General features: G+C 47.3%; 1 protein-coding gene across 1 annotated transcript in view; it reads left to right on the top strand.

Annotated features, from left to right (window-relative positions):
* Positions 1-577, top strand: part of LOC147748276 (transmembrane protein 198-like) — a 96,032-nt gene extending 95,455 nt beyond the window's left edge. Inside the window, exon 6 of the mRNA XM_086959689.1 lies at positions 126-577. The gene's annotated coding sequence lies outside the window, so the exon portion shown is untranslated. The remainder of the gene's footprint in view (positions 1-125) is intronic.
* Positions 578-21,258: the final 20,681 nt, after the last annotated feature.

The following is a 21,258-nucleotide window of genomic DNA, read 5'->3' as shown; positions in this document are numbered from 1 at the left end:
ATTCCGCCCCAGTGCGGACGTTCGATCGCGCTAACGGGATTCGGACGTCCAACGGTCGTGCGCAGCACTAGTGAGGTAGTGCACGCGACGACCGTTGGACGTTCGCAGCACTTAAAGGGTTAAAGACACAAACACATTCTGATGTGTACGTGGGAGGTCAGCAAATTGAGACCCACATCGTCACCTCAGAAAGTATTTTTATTAAAGCGAGACAATTCTGTTCAAAATGCGAGCTGTAACACCATCTAATCATATGTTGTCCCCAAAATAAGTGTTTACTGTGTCATGAATAAGGACCATGTATTCACTTGTCCCCTGCAGAACCTGTGCTCAGGGGACAAGTGTGCTTTCAGTACTTGCATCGCAGGGAATGGGTTTCTACACTGCTAACAAAACATTTGACATTGAAGAAGTTGAACCAACACTGAGCCAACGAATAGTGGAACGAGACGAGGAAACAACACCAGGAGTCCCAGGTTGTAGCACAAAGATGTCTGTTCTTAAAATTATTCTAACTGTAGGAAAACAATCAATGGAGCAGAAACCCCAAAAGAAGGGCTATTGAGTCAAACAAAAATTTGTAACAACCCTACGGCCATATTGTAGCATGCAGTTTTAATGCAAGCTCAGCAATCTGTGGCTTCTGCAACAAGAAAAAAATATATAGACTCATAATGTCAAAAAGGTGACCTGGAGAATCCCCCAAAAAACGTCTTTCAAAAGTTGATCAAATTCAACCCCCAAAAACCCCACTAATCTCAACATCGATAAGTCATCAGTGTTCACCAAATGTGACTAATGCCGAAAAGGTGTTGAAATCTTTCAATGTCAAAAAACGTTGGTGCCCAAATACAAGAAAAGTTTTGAGGAAACTTTAGCTCCTTATGGTATGCAATGAAAATGGATTCATTAAAGACTAAGGGCCTGATTACGAGTTTGGTGGTACAGTTGCGGGTCTGCCCTGATGCTGCACCGCCAAACCGATGGTCAGGCCGCCCGCCAGATTACTCGTATCTGGTGGGTGTTTTTCTTTACGTGCCCATGGCAGTGCCCTGAAAATGAGCACCGCAATGGGAACACCAAAAAGATTTTCTGCACTGCATGGACTAATAAGTCCATTCCGTGCAGTAACTGGGGAGCATGCATGTAGGGGGGCACAGAAGCACAAGGGGCCTGTTTGTTTAATTGAGGAGGAACCGCCATGAAAACCATGGCGGAGAGGAAACTCGTAATATGCTTGGCAGGACTGCAGTAACACTGCAGCGGTTCCCTGGCGGCTGCGGTAGGGCAATGGCAGTCTGACTACCCTGTGATAATAGGGCAGTAAGGAGTTCGCCCTTGCCTCCGCGAGTCTGGCGGTCCACGGACCGCCAGACTCTTGATGGCCCCCCTAAGAGAGGAGTCAGACCCCATTGAGGGCTAACACCCCAATCCAGTCCAAGAACTACAAGGTATTCATGCTGATGGGGAGGATATAGTCACTCCACAATAATCCCCAGACCAGGGAAGGTCAAATAAAAATACAATGAGGTATCCAAGGACAAGTAAGAAAGAATTTAAGATTAGTAAGCAGAGATTATGAGTCCTATCCTTCACAGACCTCCCGCCAGATGCAGAAGGGTGCATACCAGGCAGTTTTGCATCACCACAATCAGATAGAGTTAGTTAGATAAGGATAATATTTTTTGTAATGAAAAATTGGCTCCATTGCAACACAACAGCTGTTTTTGCCGGTATTACACCAATGGCTTCTGTAGGGGGCGCTGAAGTCTTTTATACATTGGCTCCCTTCAGTCAGTCACACCAAGATCGGAGAGCAAGTTTCTCAGCACCCAAAACCCTAGCTACATTCAGTCGAATATGGTTCCAGATTCACGTACAATGGCTGCAGCAAAGAGTTTGTACACCCACGGGTGGACAGCCTCCAGACAGATAGTGTAAAGATTGGAACCAGTAGCAAAGGCGGAATCCACTGCAGCTATAAAACTTTTATTGCACATTCTACAGTGGTGGCATAATTGAGGAGTTCATCCAGCATTTACTACCAGGAACGCGGTCCCAAATAAAAGCCGATGGTTGAGATTCATTTTAGGTATTCCTTCCATCACTTTGATATTTGTAGCATTTTCCAGAAGAGCACAAGAAACATGCGACTGCAGTAACTCAGGAGGGCGAGCCTCGTACATACTACTACAGGATTTGTCTCATTCCTGACTTCACATCTCATGATTTCTCCCATGTGTAGAGTTACGTCATCACTATGCTATTTTATGATGAACGCCTCTTCGTCACTGATGATGGCACTTTAGAAAGCATTACAAAAGGCACTGCAAAAGGTATATGATAACTCTAGTGACAAACGCCCTTTTATAGATGGGTGGGGGCAGCAACAACCAAAAGGCAGCCAAAGGGCAACCAATGCTATCAGTGGATGTTGCTGTCAGAATACAACCAACAGCATGCCACATCATGGCAACAGCAACCCATGGGACCACGTCAGTCCTTTTATGGCAAGGGCCACAGAAACCGCCGGAGTTCCGGAGTCTCTGGTTCTCTAGCTAGTAGCATCATTTTACTCCCTCCATTTTACCACTGCCATTGGGTGAAGTCTCGCATTATTTTGTCACTGATGGCGAAATATGACCTCGGGCCAGAGGCTTATGAAGGTGGTGTGAAAGGATTATTCTATTGAGTTCATCTGAAAACTCAAAACCACAAGCCATGACAAACTTACATACATCAAGCTCATAAACCATAGAAGTGGCCACGCACAAGACTGGACGCAAAGTGTACTGCATCACACCCAAAAATTATAGGATATTAAAGTTGATCCTGTACCGCGGTGCAGCGCTCCGATATCCCTCGGGATCATGTTCGCGCTATATAAAAGTTTATAAATAAATGAGTACAAATTGTATATCCCCACAGCCACAGTTTAATAAGCAAGTAAGAACGAAGCCAATAACTGTGTCCTAGCAAAGCAACCATTTGACACTGGTCTCTAAAGAACGAACACTACGTAGCCCAGTATGTGTCAGGGAAACACAATCAAGGTGGCAGGAACACTCTTCGCTAGGAACTAGATCTCTATGATCCTGATTGTGAAATGGTCGGAGTAGTAAGTGCCTTGGGGTTTGGAATTTATTGGGTGTGATAAATAGCACCTATTTCGAGTTTTCGGTGAACAACATTCAGATTTTGGTGCTCAACGTACCAAAAGCTGCTTGTTACTGTACATACTGTACTGTTTTCCCCTATTAAATTCCAGCAGGTTTAACCTGCCGCAGTTTAATGAAGGGGGAGATATTTAAAGCACCAGGTAATTACTGGGCGTGTTAAATACCACCCAAATCGGAAACTAGACCCCTGCGCTAACAGGTCTTTGGGCATCAGTCATAAAACACTGTCCAACTTAATCAGGGCCTATGTGATGCAAATCGTTTTCACACAATTGGGTCAGCCTTTCATAAAACTGTTCATTACAGACAGTAACAACAATCCAGACTATGTCTCCAGGTGCCCACAAAATGGATCTTGTGGCAGTGTTCTGTGGATCAGTTGATTTAGGACCTTTGCTTGTATATCCTACCCAATAGGTTCACCAATCAAACAGGTAGTCAAGAAAACCTCACAGGCTATCATGACCCTAGTCCTCTAAGCACCTAATATGTGGAAGACCACTGTGGTATTCACACCTGATGAAAATGTCTGCAGTTCCACTCAATAATCTGCTATCTCTATCCGGTATTCTCACCATACACCAAGGCAGTTAGACATTCAGATCCCAGGGTCAATAAATTCGACAGCTTAAAGCCTGAAGCGGTAAAACTAAAAAAGAATGGATTCATGTGGCTAAGTGGAAATGGTTTTCGTAATGCTGTTACTGAAAATATTTGGTGGTAACTTTTCCTCCTTTAATTCTATATAAACTTCAATATTTACCTCACTTAGGAGACTGTCAACTCTATCACCCTATCCTAAAACAAAAGACTGTGGGCCTTAATTATAAGTCCTTGTGACAGTTTTGTGCTTTCGTTGCATCACTTTTTGTGACGCATCGGCGGTGTAAAACATGCCCCCTGTTGCACCCTATTTACAAAGTGACATATCTTAGCAGAAGCTTCACTTTGTAAACCCCTGCGCTACATTATACCTACGAGATTTCACTGCGCCACTTCTAGAGTGCAAATGCGTCAATATCTTACGCCTGCCTCACAGCAGGCGTAAGACTGGCGCAGGCCCTTTCACATGGGGCTTGCCCCATGTGAACACTGACGTATCTGTAACTCCTTGCGACATGATGCGTCACACAGTAAATATGACGCATCCATCATGTCGCAAGGAGGGCGCACTGAGAAGTGACGCATCGCTGTTTTCACGCAGCGATGCATCACTTCTCATAAATGAGGCTCTGTGTGTGGAAGGATTAAAAAAGGGTCTATATATACCAACAACGTACAACTTGAAAATAGTATTGGCCCTCCTAATGAAACCTCTATTTAAGCTAGTACCTATGTTTTTGGTGAAACGTCTTACAATATAGGTTCCTTTTTAGGTGTGACCTAAAGACAGCTTTAGCTATCTTGCCAGCCTCATGTTTTCCAGAAAATATGTGGTTGACACTACACTATGTAGAGTTAGGTAGAGAATCTGCAATTAAATGGATCGAATAGTGTTGAATCCTCATCCAAAGTTAATTTCTAAAGTTGTATCTTTTTTCCACATTAATCAGACCATTGAGTTCCCATCTTTTGTTTACGGACTCAGAACTAGTGATACAGAGAGCTTTATGTAGGTTGGATGTCATACATGCTGTAATGTATATGAAGGCAAAACTCCTAAGAAGGTCTGACCTGGTACTTCCGTCACATGCTCCACAAACATCAATGAAATCTGTTATAAGAGGCTCAGCTGGAGTTGGTTCGTGCAGTGCATTCACGTATGTTACTCGTCAGCGTACAATGCTTTGTAAATTAGGCAGAAGGCACATTCCAAAAGGAACAAAGCAGCCTCCTTAGCTTTCCTTGGTAATGTTTCTTCAGCAGACATCGATCAACATAGGTGGCAACATAGGAGCCAGTAAGCACATTGAGCATGAACTACTGTGGAGTTATTCATGCACGCCAAAAGGCTAGTTTCTTAAATAATGTGTTTACTTTTAGTAGCTCTACACACCCACTGGCAAAAGGTGGGAAACCTGATTTGTAACACATACACTGCATGCAAATCTAAAATAGGTTCATACAGCAAAAGCGAAAAATTACTTACCTGTAACAGTAGTTTTGCAGCGCAAGACTATTCTAATTTTACCGGATCTCCTCCTTCCTGCCTCCACAGCAAATTATCATGGTTTCTCGAACCGTACAACTCTCGTATAACAAACTGTGAGGGAAGATACAGCCTGTAGAACATTGTGGGTCACTATGGACAGCCCAAAACATCAAGGGTGATACTGACACTTCCTATGTTTGATATCTAAACTCTGATTAAGAAACACAAGATGCTTTTCCAAGCCCAAACACAAGATGGCGGAAGGGATTTGATTCAAGAAAACTATTATTTCCTTACTGTTGACTGTGAATTAAATTATGATGACCTATAGGCAAGAGGGGGTGAGGCATGTCCTTTATTCCATCTAGAAAGAAGCTAATGGACCTCAAGGATACCAGACATTTGGAGGGGCACCCTGGCATTGATGGTGATGGAGGAGTCCACTGCATTTGGGGAAACAGCAAAGTCTCACTTAGAGAATGAGTGAGAATCCCCTGAATTGTGTGATGCTGGTGATCAGGGAATGAGACGCCATTAATGTGTCTGAGTCTAGCCATGGGGTATGAGTAAGATCCAACTTGCAGATGTGAGGCCAGTGATAGAGACTCCATTTTAGTGCAAGTTGCTGTGATAGGGAATGCATGAGTACTGTGAAGTGTATGAGACTAGTGACCTGGGAATAAACGAGACTCTAGGGAGACCTACGAGGCCAGTGATGCCATCCACAGCTGATCCGTCTACGTCTGGACATTTTCTTTCATGAGGCATTGACGGTTTTACAGAATGGCCGTCACGGCCCCATTCCCTTTGGTGCTATCGCTGAGCAATGACCAGTATATGTCCCTGGCACCATTACATTACCTCTCTTCTCTCGCATGGAGTGGGGGAGGTCCGGCAGCTGGTACTAAACAGTGTTATATGTTATTATTCCTATCGGAGCAAAGGACGTTGACTCCGCCCAGTTGTACTGGGAAGCTGAGCTATCCTTCACGTGTTTTGTTTGTTAACAAAATAAAACATTTTATCAGACTAAGTTAATTCATCATGCATGCATGCATGCTAGAAGAGTACAGTAATGAAAAATGTTTTGTTATTTTAAAAAGGTTTCACATTAGGGTGACCAACTGGCATGGGTGCAAATTCAGGATGGTGAGTGTAAAAATTCAGGGCAAAGGGTCAAAATGCAGGACAAAAATTCAGGACAGGAGGTCAAAATTCAGAACAAAAGGTAGGTTTTACAGAGACATCAGAAGAGGTCGCGCAGTACTATATGAGTAAGTAAATAGACAACCACTTAAGTACAAGTGAAATGAAGATTATATTAGATTGAGACAAGTGTGCACTTCATGGTTTTTCAGTATGCACGCAGCTTTGAGCAAATGTGCAGGTCTTTTTGTGGTAACAAAATCGCTCTCCTCTCCCAAACCCCCCCCCCCCCACACCTTCCTACCTTTCCAACCTCCCAGAGAATCGCCCGATGCCCGGTCCGCCCTTGCTAACACACTCCAATGGTGGCCCTCCTCTTCACATAGACTCTCTCTCATGATGTGTATTTCATTTCTTTTATAGTGCTACTCGTCCCAAGTAAGTAGGACAGGGTGTCGAAGTGCGTTACATCACACACATATTATATAGAGACAATGACTCATATAAATGTGAAAGTCAATCTATAGGAAATGTACTTAAGATAATGGGGGTTACAAGGTGTAATCATTCTTTCATCCATCATTAAGTCGTTCACCATTCATTCTGTACTTCCGTCTGTGTGCCCATCCATATCAATATTCAACCATTTGTAAACCTATCCATCATCTATCCTTCCATCCATCATTCCATTCATACATCCCTCAATACACCCTTTCACTCATCCATCCCTCCATTCATCCTTTCACCTCATCCATCTGTACACTCTTCCACTCATCCATCCAGCCATCTACCCTTTCACTCATCCAGCCATCTATTCACTTGCTCATTCATCCACCCAGTCATTTATCCTTACACCCATCCACCCTTTCAGTCATCCATCCATCCATCCATCCATCCTTTCTCTCTCCATCCCTCTTTCATTTAGCCATCCATCCTTCCATCTACTCATCCATTCATGAATCCATCCATTGACCCAATCACTCATCCATCCTTTCTCTCATCCATCCACCCTTTTACTCCTTCATTCTTCCTTTCATCAATCCACCGTTCAATCTTTCACTCACCCATCCATCCTTTTTCTCATCCATTCACCCTTTCACTTCTTCACTCATCCATCCTCCCTTCTGTCCATCCACCCTCCCTTTCACTCACTCATCCAGCCTTGCATCCACCGTTTCACACTCACCTATCCATCCATTCACCCTTTCACTTATCAATTCATCAATCTATCCATCAGTTCACTCATCCATCCACCCATTCACTCACCTGTCATTCACCCTTTCCCTCATCCATCCACCTTTTCACTCATCCAGCCATCCTTTTACCCATCCATCTACACTTCCACTCATACATCCATCTATTTACCCTTTCTCTCACCTTTCCTTCCACTCACTCATCCGTCCATGCTTTCTCTATTTTTTTTGTTTTTATTAGTATTATTATAATTTTAAGTTCATTACATGACAGCCAGTATTCATGCTATACATGACTAGTTGCATAATATCATTGTACAATTTAAAGCTTTTAGGGTGTTTTACAGCTTGGGTCCATCCTTTCTCTCATTATCCATCCATTCACCCTTTCATTAATCCATCTAGCTTTTCACTAATCCATCCAGCTATCCACCCAACCCTTCACTTACACACCATTTCACAGTAATTATGAGCTGGGCCTTTGCTGAGTTACAGACAGAAAAGGCCCATCCAGGTCTTCACCCTTGAGGTAGTTCCTAAAGCAAGGGGTGGGGCGGGGGAGTACATAGACAATCTGAAAAAAGTGGAAGTCATGGGTCATGCATGATGCACAGTGCCACTGTGACATGGTGTTGTTTCCAGGGCTTTAAGTGGGATGAAAAAACTGGGGGTTCACTCCAAAGGGGGCGTTCAATGTAATTAAGGGCATGGCTTAAAACACCTAAGCCAAAAATCTGTGCTTAGCATAGTGTGCCGCCCGACTGGCAATTTACTGCTTCTGTCATTGCATCCAGATGTATAACACAACATGTAGTGTTACACCCACAGGCCAGAACTATTGGCTTTGTCAATGGTTGCTAGTTGCATAAAATAAAAAAAGCAGCAACCAATGGCTTTGTTGAATGTAACATTGAAAATGTGTCAGTTTTAAAATGATGAGACCGTGAAAGACCCATAAACCCTTTTTTAAACTTCTTTCACCACCTTTTCATAAACTGGATTCTCACCTAGCAGCCTGGGCGTTTTAGTTTATTTCTTCCACCTGACTGAATGTCCTGCCCTAGACCGAGGCAGGAGGCGGCCCACCACATGCAGTAAGAGGACAGGTCATTCTGTATGCGGCAATCAGAATGACAATGGGCGGGGCGGGGCTCCTCTTTTTAGGTCGAGCTCGACCTGCATTCAATGCGAAGCATTGATTGCTGTCTGCTCGACAACTATTGTCAGCCGTTTTTGGGAATGTGGACACGAGAGTGGCACGAGCGCAGATTTGCGCAGATTTGATCTTGTGGCGCGCACGGCGCCGTGCCCATCTCCTGCCTCGGAAGCTCCAACACCACACACGCATGCGCATACACAGAGACACACACGAGCGCCCATGCACGCACGCACGCACCCATACATACAGAGAACCTACCCCGCCGTCGCATACACACACACACACACACTGCATACACACACGCTCCCCCCCCCCTCGGAAGCTCCAACACCACACACGCATGGGCATACACAGAGACACACACACGAGCACCCATGCACGCACGCACCCATACATACAGAGAATCTACCCCCGCCGTCGCATACACACTCGCGCACACTCACACACTGCATACACACACGCTCCCCCCCCCTCGGAAGCTCCAACACCACACACGCATGCGCATACACAGAGACACACACACGAGCGCCCATGCACGCATGCACCCATACATACAGAGAACCCACCCCCGCCATCACATACACACACGCGCATACACACACACACACACTGCATACACAACGCCCCCCCCCCCCCTTACCTCACCGGGCTCTTTTCTTGATGAAATCCCTGTTTTCTTGTGGGCTCCTTCTGCCCGGCTCCCGATGGATGGGCGGGCGGGCGGGGGCGACGCGGCCAGGGGCTCCAGTGCTGCTACGGCGGGCGGGGGCGACGCGGCCAGGGGCTCCAGTGCCGTCCATTGCCTCTTGTACGCCATCAGCAAGCGGACCTGGAGAAGCGGCCAAGAACACTCTGCGCCTGCGCGGAAGTGCGTACGCCCGCCTGACGTCACATAGAGGCTGAACCTTACGGTAGGCAGGCGCGGGCCGCAGGGTCCCTCTTACTCATGTACGGCGTTCCAATACTTTCAGGCCGACTTCCCGCTATATAAAGGTACGTAAAAAACTGGTCTTACTTTTGCAGGGCATGGCTCGCCTGTTTTGTTTAATAACTTACAACTATTCATTGTAGCGCGGCACCCATTGCACGAGCTCTGTGCTTTCAGCTTCGAAGCTCCATCTCCCCGTAGTGTGCCCTGCCTCCCACCTCCAAAAACATATTTAACTTTCCTTTCACCCCGCTACCGGGTTAAAGAGTTGATCATCGGCCAGGCTCATCGTTTCCCGGGATCATCTCTACGGCGCAAGAACCACAGGGATCGGCTTCTGAGCGAGCCTCAGACCTCCCCCCTCCTCATCACCCCTCCTCCCATGCAGCAGCTAATCAGCTGCCCAACAACTCCGGACTCCGTGCAGTAAATAGTAGGACAATCAACCCCGTTCGGTCTCCTGTTGTGAAATATCAAAGGTGTATACTACCTGCTTGCTGTATTACAAGTACCAGACAATTGCCCTTATCAGACATGCATGCTACCTTTGCCTGTTTAGCCTCCGTTTGAGGTGCTTGCATTTTAGGAAGTGGGGAACAAGTCGTCCTCGCCAGCTGGAGCACGCCAGGCCAAGGATCGAATTTGTTGCACTAGGGAAGTTATCTTCATGATTTGGCAGGAAATGGCTCCCATTTGTACAGTGGAATGACATTTAAAAAAAGTACAAGGTATAATATTTTAACAATCTGTGCAAATAGTAAGCAGTTTAACTTCAATGTTCAATATCTCACTTTCGAAAATGCAGCATTTGAAAAGGTATAAACTAGTAATTTTTAGACATTTGTTTAAAAGGGACATGGGCGGCTGAACTGCATATGTTCCCTAGTTAACCCCAGGCATTTTCGAAGTACTTGCAAAGCTGGGGACAAAAACATAGCATCAACGTCAGTATCTGGCTGGTTGTTTAAAGCCTTAGTTACTATTACTATTGTCCTTTTCCACAATGCATATGCTTCTAATGAGATACTCAATTGAGAACAAAAAGCCTACGTTAATATTTTTAAAATTCTACCTCCTAGGCGATCAAATAGCCTTTGTTATCTTGCACATCAGCTTGTTTATTTAGAACCTAATTTAATGATTTGTGGTTCTATACCCTTATTATGGTGGAAAGTGCCAGTTCTGAGACTCCGGCTGTCCTCTCGCTTGACCCACAATGTTTTAGATATCACCAAAGCTGTATCTGGACCGTGAGTTATTGCAGAGGCAGAGCATCCTGAAGAGGTATAACAAGACTCCTAGAAATAAAGAGGACTTCAGACGTTCAAAGGGAAGATGATTGTCCTTCTTCTCTTTTGATTGGATGCAGATGCGCTTGTCCCTACCCTCCTTCTTGGTCCAGCCTTCTCCTGAGAAGAAGTGCTTTATCCAGGACAGACAGATGAATCCGTCAACAGGGAAACTTTTTTTACCAACTGAATAAAAAGATGGCTTACAGATAGTGTGTTGCACACTGCTATATACACCGGTTACACACTGAAGAGCCTCTGCAGTGTGGGCATGTTTGTTCCCTGATAAGCAGAGTTTGAAGATACCAAAAGAGTATATATTTGGGGCAAAATAGAATTTCTGCAGGTCAAAGTGCACTTTCAATAGATGAACATGATTGCAATGTAACTATTTTTGGCTGATAAACTATTGTTTAAAGTAACATTCTCAGAACCCTTGGAGGCAGTCTTTTATACGAAATCATTAGCTACCAAAAATTGACAAAGCCAGTAAGTATGGTTTTAATGTGCCAACCCATGTAAAGAAGGAAATGCAGAAGGCTGCCTTTGTGCATGAGCAGTTGATAGTCTGGAAGGTCTAAAATATTTTCTCATGCTTTCCAATTCAGACACTCACTGCAGGTGGAGTGGTGCGCCCAAACTGCCAACAGCTTTAGGTGAGAGGAAAATACTCTTTTGTGTGGAGCCAAGACTTGATTGGCGAGGTCTCAAGCCAATGGCTGAAAGAGGCTGGTCAATAAAAGCTAGGTTGTGTTGCAGGGGAATTCCCTCAGTAATCTAGCTTTGGAAAATCTAGGAAATGTGGCACGATTATCTCATATTACCGTTACCCGGATTTCCGCTAAAGGTCAATGGATCTTTGCCACCGTTTATGACCAGAGAGCTCCTACATAAACATGAGCAATTCATAAAAGGCAAATTAACATTTTAGCCAATAATGAGCAGTTTTAAAGGGATTTATTTTCCAATCAAATTTAAGAATCTCTGACTCTTCATTCAGTAGTCCGGTATCAATCCGGTTACAGAATTGCGAACAGAAAAATTAAGTTAGCACAAAGCATCACTCTATCGCCCTCACTCTATTTATCGCCCTCACTCTATTTATCGCCCTCACTCTATCTATCGCCCTCCCTCTATCTATCGCCCTCCCTCTATCTATCGCCCTCACTCTATCTATCTATCTTTCTCCCTCACTCTATCTATTTCCCTCACTCACTCTATCCATCGCCCTCCCTCTCTCTATCGCCCTCCCTCTATCTATCTATCGCCCTCCCTCTATCTATCGCCCTCCCTCACTCTATCGCCTTCTCTCACTCTATCGCCTTCTCTCACTCTATCTATTGCCCACCCTATCTATCGCCCTCCCTCACTCTATCGCCCTCCCTCACTCTATCCATTGCCCTCCCTCTCTTTATCGCCCTCCCTCTATCTATCTATCGCCCTGCCTCTATCTATCTATCGCCCTCCCTCACTCTATCGCCTTCCCTCACTCTATCTATTGCCCACCCTATCTATCGCCCTCCCTCACTCTATCGCCCTCCCTCACTCTAGCTATCTATCGCCCTCTCTCTATCTATCTATCGCCCTCACTCTGTTGCATCACCACAGCATCACTCAGCACCACCACAGCATCACGCAGGGGCACAACAACATCACTATGCACTACCACAGCATCACTGAACGCTACAGCATCACTCGTCACCACCACAGCATCACTCAGCAACACCACAGCATCACTGGTTCAAATATGTACTCTCAATGTTTCAAGCTTTATTACAAATGTCACAAAAAGATGTCAATATTTCACTTCTGTTCTTGAATTTTCGTCACAATATAATACACTGAACATTATCTTCACCAAAGTTATTTACAAAAGTTTAAGCTGTTGCCATTATAAATTACAATAACTTTTATTTAAGTATTAATTATTTAAAAAAATTAAAAGCCATTGTTATTTGTAATATCAATTCATCTAAGTCACGTAAATACAACACATATTGCATTACAAATGCTATAGGTGTCACATTTGCGAAAGTTAAAACTATTGGAATTGTAAATGACAAAGCAATTAATTTAGCTATTTTCAAAACCAACACATAAATACAAAATTTGTCATTTACAATACCAATAGCTCAAACTTTCCTAATGCGAGACCTATTGCATTGCAAATGCTTGTTTTTAGAGGAGTGCAAGGTAGCCTCATCAGGGAGCTGAGGCTTCTGGCAGGGGAACAGTGATGTTCCCCAATACCCAAAATTATGGACAGAAGGCATCTGTAAAAGGGATCCTCACGGACAACGGACGTGAGATCCAAATCACGGACGGTCCGTGAAATTTACGGACGGTTGGTCACCCTATTTCACATAGTGTCAACTTAGACCCAGCAGGGGACTTTAGTATGTGGCCATTTATACAGTCAAAGAGATTGCAGCACAGTAAACCCAGGGCATTCCACAAACTATGGAGGGCTTCTGAAACCAGCTCCAACACCTAAAAATAACACCGCAGAGTCTGTAGCGAGGAAAATGATCACCACACACTTTCACATTATGTGGGACCACTTCTACATTTATGAATTTGGAAATTCCTGTTTCAACGAACCCCAGTTTCGGAGAACCTAGTGTAATGTTGTGAGTTTATGCATCCAGGCTCGGTTTTCCTGTTGTGAATAAGGCACTTCATATTGCACAGACTCAAAAGGTAGGTTCTCTGCATTTGTGTAGTGCTTTATTACCAATGGTTTGGTCCCAGATCAGTACGATTCTAGGCACTGCATGGACCTCATTTACTGTTTCAAAATAATCTTTTTTTTTAATTAAAACACATTTTTATTGGTGTACAGGTACATGTGGTATGTGCAAAACTGTTTACAAAGTATACAGAATGAACCAAGAAAAGAGGATACAGTGCAGGTAACGGGCCAGTCCTTGGCCAGTGCGGGCTATGAGTATGCACCCATACTTTTAGGTATAAAGAAACAACATACAAACTAGAATATCCCTATCTACCCGCAATCCTTCCACCAACCCGGTGCCCTTGAACTTCATCGCATAGCCATAAAACTGCGTCCTGGAAATAAACAGGGAGGAAATGGAAGCCCCCCCCCCCCCAAGAGCCCATAGACCTTTGGGAAAACTGTGCTACGACCATGCCAATGCCGACTCTGAGGGGCACCAACACAATTAGATCCCTTCATGCCCAACTATCATGAAGCAAGTGGTATAAACAACAACAGAGAACCCTCAAGGCAAGCGGGAGTCGTCTTTGATAATGGTTTTAATTTGCTCAAGAAGCAGGTCTCAGGTCTGTGAGATCAGATGTTTCCATAAACCTGCCCGCTCCTCCCTGTGCAACAGTGTACTCTCCTCACAGCCCCACATAAGCAACGCCTGGGATCAAGCAGCAAAAGAAGGGGCGGTCGGATGCTTCCACTACATAGTGACCGCCCGCTTGGCCAAGATGAGGGCTAAGTCCAAGAATTTAGTAGCAGGCCATTCCAGGGAGGGACACGGGAAACGGCCAAGAAGCAAGCCTGCTGGGTAGTCCAGGGGGGCAAGTCCCATAGTGGTCAGCAGAATTTGTATGATCTGAGCCCAGTGCTACTGCAGGAGGGAAAGTCCATAACGTGAAGGAGATTCGCTCTGAGCAGGGCACAGCGAGGGCAGACCGGGGTCGCATTCGGGAAAATCCTATTGATTCTGGCTAAGATAAGCCCTGTTATGGACTTGGAACTGGGTCACTCAGGACACTGCAGCGGTATTCAAGTACCCTACGGCAGTCTGAGTCTCGCAGGGCATAGGAGAGATCTCCCTTCCAGTCCGGCCGGAGCGCTGTGCTTGACTGATCACTCTGCTGCAGAAAGGCGCTGTAGAGCCATCTAATGTGTTTTCCCCATAAACCCACCATGTGGAGGATGTGGAAAACATTTGTGCGTGGACGCCATCACATCCCAGATGCGTAACATCAGATGTAAGGATTGTCTAATACATTCATACGTCAAGAATTGTCTATGGGGTAGGTCATACTCAGCCGCTAAGATAGGGAAGGGCTGCAGCTCCCCATTCTGGAAGAGGCCACACACTGTATGCCAAGCCAGGAACTGTCTTATCCATAACCGGCCCGTAGCTGTTGGGAGGTCCACCAAAGGGATAAAGGGGTTGAAAGGGGTGTGTTCCACCGTCAGCTTACCCACCCTAGCCACCCAAAACAGGCCTGTGGTTTGAATGGTACTGCACGTGGAAGGATAGCGCGCATAATGCAGCAGCCCGTTCTGGAAATCAATCCCCGCCAGGCCCTGTTTCTTAAAGGGAGAAGCCTGCCAACCAGCGGGCCACCCATTGCAACTGAGCTGCGATGTAATAGCATTCGAAATCCAGAAGAGCAAGACCTCCTGCCTCCACAGGCGTCCTCAGCATAGCAAGCGCACCTTGGTGGAAACCAGTACCCTAGAGCAGAGTCACCAAGTATCAAGTTGCCGAAAAAAAGAGCTGGGTATAAAAGGAGGAAGGCTAACAAAATAATACAGGAGTCAAGGGAGAACCACCATCTTTGCCAAAGCCACCCCCCCCAATCACTAACCGTGGCAGAGATTCCCAGAAAGACATCTGGGACTGGAGAGCATGAGTGGCTTTACCCAAGCTACCATCTAAAATCCACCAGTGAATAATGAACCTGAGCCCCAGATAGTGAAATGTTGTAGTCTTGAATGACAACCGGGGTGCAAGGAGAGGCAGCAAAGGATGAGGGCAAGAAGACTGAAGCGAGAAAAATCAGGATTTAGCCCAGTTAACCTGAAGTCCTGAAACGCCGGCAAAATCTGAAAGTGACTGAGCGATGAAGGACAAGTCCATAGAGACATCCCGGACATACAACCGTAAATCATCGGCATACAATGAGATTGTGTGTGTCCGGCCATGTACCGAGATATCCCACCCTCTCTGAACCGGTGCATACAACCTGCCAACCTGATCCTGACTGGTGGCAACAACAGCCCTTGGAACTCCAACTTTTGGCTTATCCTTGGGACCTCCTCCTGCCCCGGCAGCAACTGCGAAGAGCCTGGGTATCATGATAGGCAAGGATCTATCTATGAACCCACAAATCAACTCAGTGGTTTCCGCTTGCTGCTTCATGCTGCGGAAAATAAAGAAGATAAAAAGATTCCTCTCAAAAGAAGCAGCCATTTTGGTAGTCCAGGCGTTAATCATTTCCAGACTGGATTATACAAACTCACTGTATGCCGGTATCCCAGCCTATCAAGTGCAACGCCTACAACTGATACAGAACCATGCAGCCAGGCTCATATTCCAACTTTCTCCTCGCCACCATGTCAAACCCCTGCTGCAACAACTGCATTGGCTCCCTGTGAGCCAACGTTGTGCATTTAAACTAGGCTGTATTGTCCACAAAGCTCTGACGGACACCGGCCCGTTATTCATATCCAGAAAGATCAAGAAATGCAGTCCCTCCAGCACCCTTCGATCATCCTGCCAATGCCTCCTGAGCACCCCAAGATATAAACGAAATAAACATGGCAGGTTGTGTTTTTCAACGCTGGCTCCCCAGCTCTGGAACTCTCTCCCTACCTCCCTACGACTAACTGACAACCATCTTAAATTCAGAAAGCAGCTTAAAACCTGGCTATTCACGTCCGCCTATCTCATCTAACCCACTTTTGCTGCAGCGCCCAGTCCTTCAGCGCCAAGAAACCTACCCAGTGTATGTCGCGCTATAGAAATAATTTTTAACATAACATAACAACCTGCCAACAGGTCTATAGCCAGGGCAAATAACAGAGGAAACAGTGGGCAGCCCTTCTTTATGTACCACCCTGCTGGACAACCTCGCTAACCTCGGACTCAAGCAACTGGTGACTACCCCCACACACTACGCCGGACACACACTCGCCCCGTCTTCTCATCCAGCAAGGACATCGCCTTCAGCCACGCCACCGGACTCCACTGGACGGACCACAGCTGCGTCCACTTCAGCTTCAGAAGGACCACGATCCACCACCACCAGCAACAGGTTGCACGCAGAAGCTGGAACAAGATCACAGCCGACCAGCTCGCGACTTCCCTGAGCAAGGACCCACCCACCAGCGCAACGAACCCCAGCCGAGCGGCCACCAACCTCACGAAGTGGATCAGCGACTGCGCAGACGACCTCGCCCCTCTGAAGACCCCACCCAGCAGACCCGGAAGCAAGAAAGCCCCATGGTTTACCGACGAACTCAAGAGCTCCAAGAAGAACTGCAGAGCCCTCGAGAAAGCCTGGCGCAGAGACCCAACACCGGACAACATGACTGCCCTCAAGCTCGCCACCCGAAAACACCACCAACTGATCCACGCCACCAAGAAAACTGCATTCAAGGAACGACTGGACAACAACGCACACAACAGCAAGGAGCTCTTCAACATCGTTAAAGAGCTCTCCAACCCCAACACCGGAATCAACGACATCACCCCTTCGCAAGACCTCCGCAACTCCCTCGCCTCCTACTTCCACAACAAGATCACGGACATACACAACATCTTCAGCACTCAACCGACGCACGCCATGACCGAACCACCGCCCCCCACCACCACCCTCCACGCCTGGACCTCGATCAGCACCGAAGACACCGTCCGCACAATGAACTCCATCCACTCCGGATCTCCGACCGACCCCTGCCCTCACCACGTCTTCAACAAGGCCGACGCTGTCATCGCACCCCACCTGCGAGACATCATCAACACCTCCTTCGACACTGCCTCCTTCCCGGAGAGCTGGAAGCACGCCGAACTCAGCGCTCTACTAAAGAAGCCATCTGCCGACCCCACTGACCTCAAGAACTACCGCCCCATTTCGCTGCTCCCGTTCCCTGCTAAAGTCATCGAGAAGACCGTCAACAAGCAGCTGGCCGCCTTTCTCAAGACGAACGGATCCCTCGACCTCTCGCAGTCTGGCTTCCGGGCCAACCACAGCACCGAGACCTCCCTGATCGCAGCCACCGATGACATCCGAGACCTGCTCGACAACGGAGAAACAGCGGCCCTCATCCTCCTAGACCTCTCCGCGGCTTTCGACACTGTCTGCCACCATACCCTAGTGCAGCGCCTCAGCAACGTCGGAATCCAGGAGAAGGCACTGGAGTGGATCATCTCCTTCCTCGCCGGAAGGACACAGAGAGTCCGCCTCCCCCCGTTCAGATCAGAAGCCACCAAAGTCATCTGCAGCGTTCCTCAAGGCTCCTCGCTCAGCCCAACCCTCTTCAACGTCTACATGAGCCCCCTCGCAGCCATTGCACGCCAGCACAACCTCAACATCATCTCCTACACCAACGACACCCAGCTGATTCTCTCCCTCACCAACGACCCCGCCACCGCCAGAGCCAACCTACACGAAGGGATGAAAGAGGTAGCCGAATGGATGAAGAACAGCCGCCTGAAACTGAACTCGGACAAGACGGAAGTCCTCATCCTGGGATCTTCACCCTCCGCATGGGACGACTCCTGGTGGCACCCCGCCTTAGGCAGCGCACCCAAACCATCAAACCACGCACGCAACCTGGGCTTCATCCTGGACTCCTCCCTCTCCATGACCAGACAAGTCAACGCCGTCTCCTCGTCGTGCTTCAACATCCTGCGCATGCTACGGAAGATCTTCCGGTGAATCCCCACCGAGACCAGGAAGACGGTCACCCAGGCCCTCGTCACCAGCCGCCTGGACTACGGCAACTCCCTCTATGCCGGAACCACCGCCAAACTCCAGAAGAGACTCCAGTGGATCCAGAACGCCTCTGCACGACTCATCCTGGACATCCCCCGCCGCAACCACATCTCCGGACACCTGAGAGACCTGCACTGGCTCCCGGTCAACAAGAGAATCACCTTCCGTCTCCTCACCCACGCACACAAAGCCCTACACAACCAAGGCCCAGGATACCTCAACAGCCGCCTCAACTTCTACGCTCCCAAACGCCAGCTCCGATCGACCGGACACGCCCTCGCCGCCGTCCCCCCCATCCGAAGAGCCACCACAGGGGGAAGGTCCTTCTCCTACCTCGCCGCCAAGACTTGGAACTCCCTCCCGACCCACCTCCGCCTGACCCAGGACCACCTCGCCTTCAGGAAGCAGCTCAAGACCTGGCTGTTCGAGCAGCAGCGGACCCCCCTCCCCTAGCGCCTTGAGACCCTCCGGGTGAGTAGTGCGCTATATAAATGCTTTGATTAATTGCTTGATTGATACCTGTGGAACAGTCATGCCCCAGGGATACATAGACCTGTCTTAACGGAAGCTGTCAGTGCAGTGTAGAGGAAGTGTATCCACCAATGCCATTGTGGTCTTATCCCACAATATTGCTACACATCGTGCATACAGTCCCATGAAGAGAGTCAAAAGCCTTCTCCAAGTCCAAAGCGAGACATTATGCATAGGGAAAGGAAGATGCAGACTCCCCCTTGACATGCCACAAACTTTGAAGATTATGCAAGGTGTTACTGCTGAGAACAATGCCCGCCTGGTCCTGGTGCACGAGATCAGATAACAATGGTAGCAACCTAACGGCAAGAGTCTTGGCAAGTATCTTATAATCTGTATTGAGGATGGAAAGTGACCAGTAGGAGCCAAGTTCCATTGGGTTCTTATGACACTTCAACAGGGTGGTAATGAGTGTTGCATTAAGTGTTGGGGGAAGAGAACCAGTATCATAATGTGTGAAACAAGAATTGCAACCTGGGCGCCAGTGTCGCACCAAAATGAATATAAAATTGGGCAGGCAAGCTGTCGGAGATCGGCACTTTGCAACAGCCAGGTCCTTCAAGCAAGAACCAATCTCTTGGCTTGTAAGGGGCTCATCCAAGGTTGGCCGAGCTTCTGGCAAAATACAAATAAATGGAATCTCAGAAAAGGCCTGAAAGTCATCAGGGGACCAATGGCTGTGGCACATAAAGTGATTCATAGTAATCATGAAAAGCAACATTAATAGAATATTGGGTGTGTGCAACCTCCCCGGATTGAAGGCTGGTAAGTAGCTGGTTGGGGTCACAGCAACGGGGCAAGACCAACCATGCCAATGTGCGACCGGATTTGTTGCCCTAGTTATGTATTCTCACAACATACACAGCATGGTCATTACAGCGGAACAGTTCAAGTTTGTCATAGTGATCGGTACGTGCCTCTTTTAGGGCATCCAATGCCCCCATGTCAGTCACCACTGCCCGCTCCACTCACTCTAGGTCAGTCTCTGCTTCTGAAACCTCCCTCACCAGAACCCTGCACACTTTGACCATTGTTTTAATACAAATCCCTCTAGTAATTACTATAAATGCTTCCCGTCCACCAACAGCGAGGAAGCCGACCACATATTAACCCTGAAGAAGGTGTCAATGTGCCTGAGCAGCATCTGACAGATACCCGTGTCCTCCCACATCATGATCAGAAGCCACCAAATACGAACCGGGGAGGTAGGCCCCCCTCCCCCTCAAGCCAACTTCATGACCTGGAATTAGAGTCTGAGACCAGCTGGGGCAGGTAACCAATGGTGGGCACCGCTGTGTGAATAGATGCTGGACAAACAAAACAATCTAGGCGGGAATGCAATTTGTGAACTGCGGAGTAGAAAGAAAAGTCACAGCACGTTGGGTATTTAATGCACCAAGTGTCGGCGAGGGTCCAATGGGTTAACTAGCTAAGGAAATGGAACAGCATTCAACAGCACAGGAGATTGAGGCAGCAGTTGTGTAGAATGATCCAGAGTCATAAAGGACTGTATTAGAATCTCCACCAATGACCCAAGGCACAACTGGCCAATTAGCCATAGCAGAAGTAACCAAGGACCAAAAAGACAAATGGCCCGAGTGAGGCATGTAAACCACCCCGATGGTCAACGGGCATCCATTAATGGTCCCTCCAACTAATAGGAAGCGGCTGTCTGCGGCCACGTATGTCCTGTCCACCCTGAAGGGTATCCCCTCCCTGATACAGAGTGCCACTCCCTGGGAATAGGCTGAGTAACCTGCATCGATCACCCAACCCCACCATTTGGATTGCAGTTTAGCCACTACTGTATACAATAAATGCGTCCCCTGTAGAAGTGCGACAAGGACCCCCCAAGCGGACCAAGGCAGCATGGAACTTATGCACAGAGTTCATTCCCCAGACTTCCATTGAGGAAGCTATAAGTGTTAACCACCATACCGTGTTAAAAAAGACTGTAAAATGGTGGCACCTGCCAGGATACAGGCACCACATACAAGGGATAGGGAGAACCTTACTGGCGGAAATGTAAAT

The sequence above is a fragment of the Lissotriton vulgaris genome, chromosome 1_1, assembly GCF_964263255.1.
Source record: "Lissotriton vulgaris chromosome 1_1, aLisVul1.2, whole genome shotgun sequence".
Taxonomy (NCBI): Eukaryota; Metazoa; Chordata; class Amphibia; order Caudata; family Salamandridae; genus Lissotriton; species Lissotriton vulgaris.
This window is presented reverse-complemented; position numbering and strand designations above follow the sequence as displayed.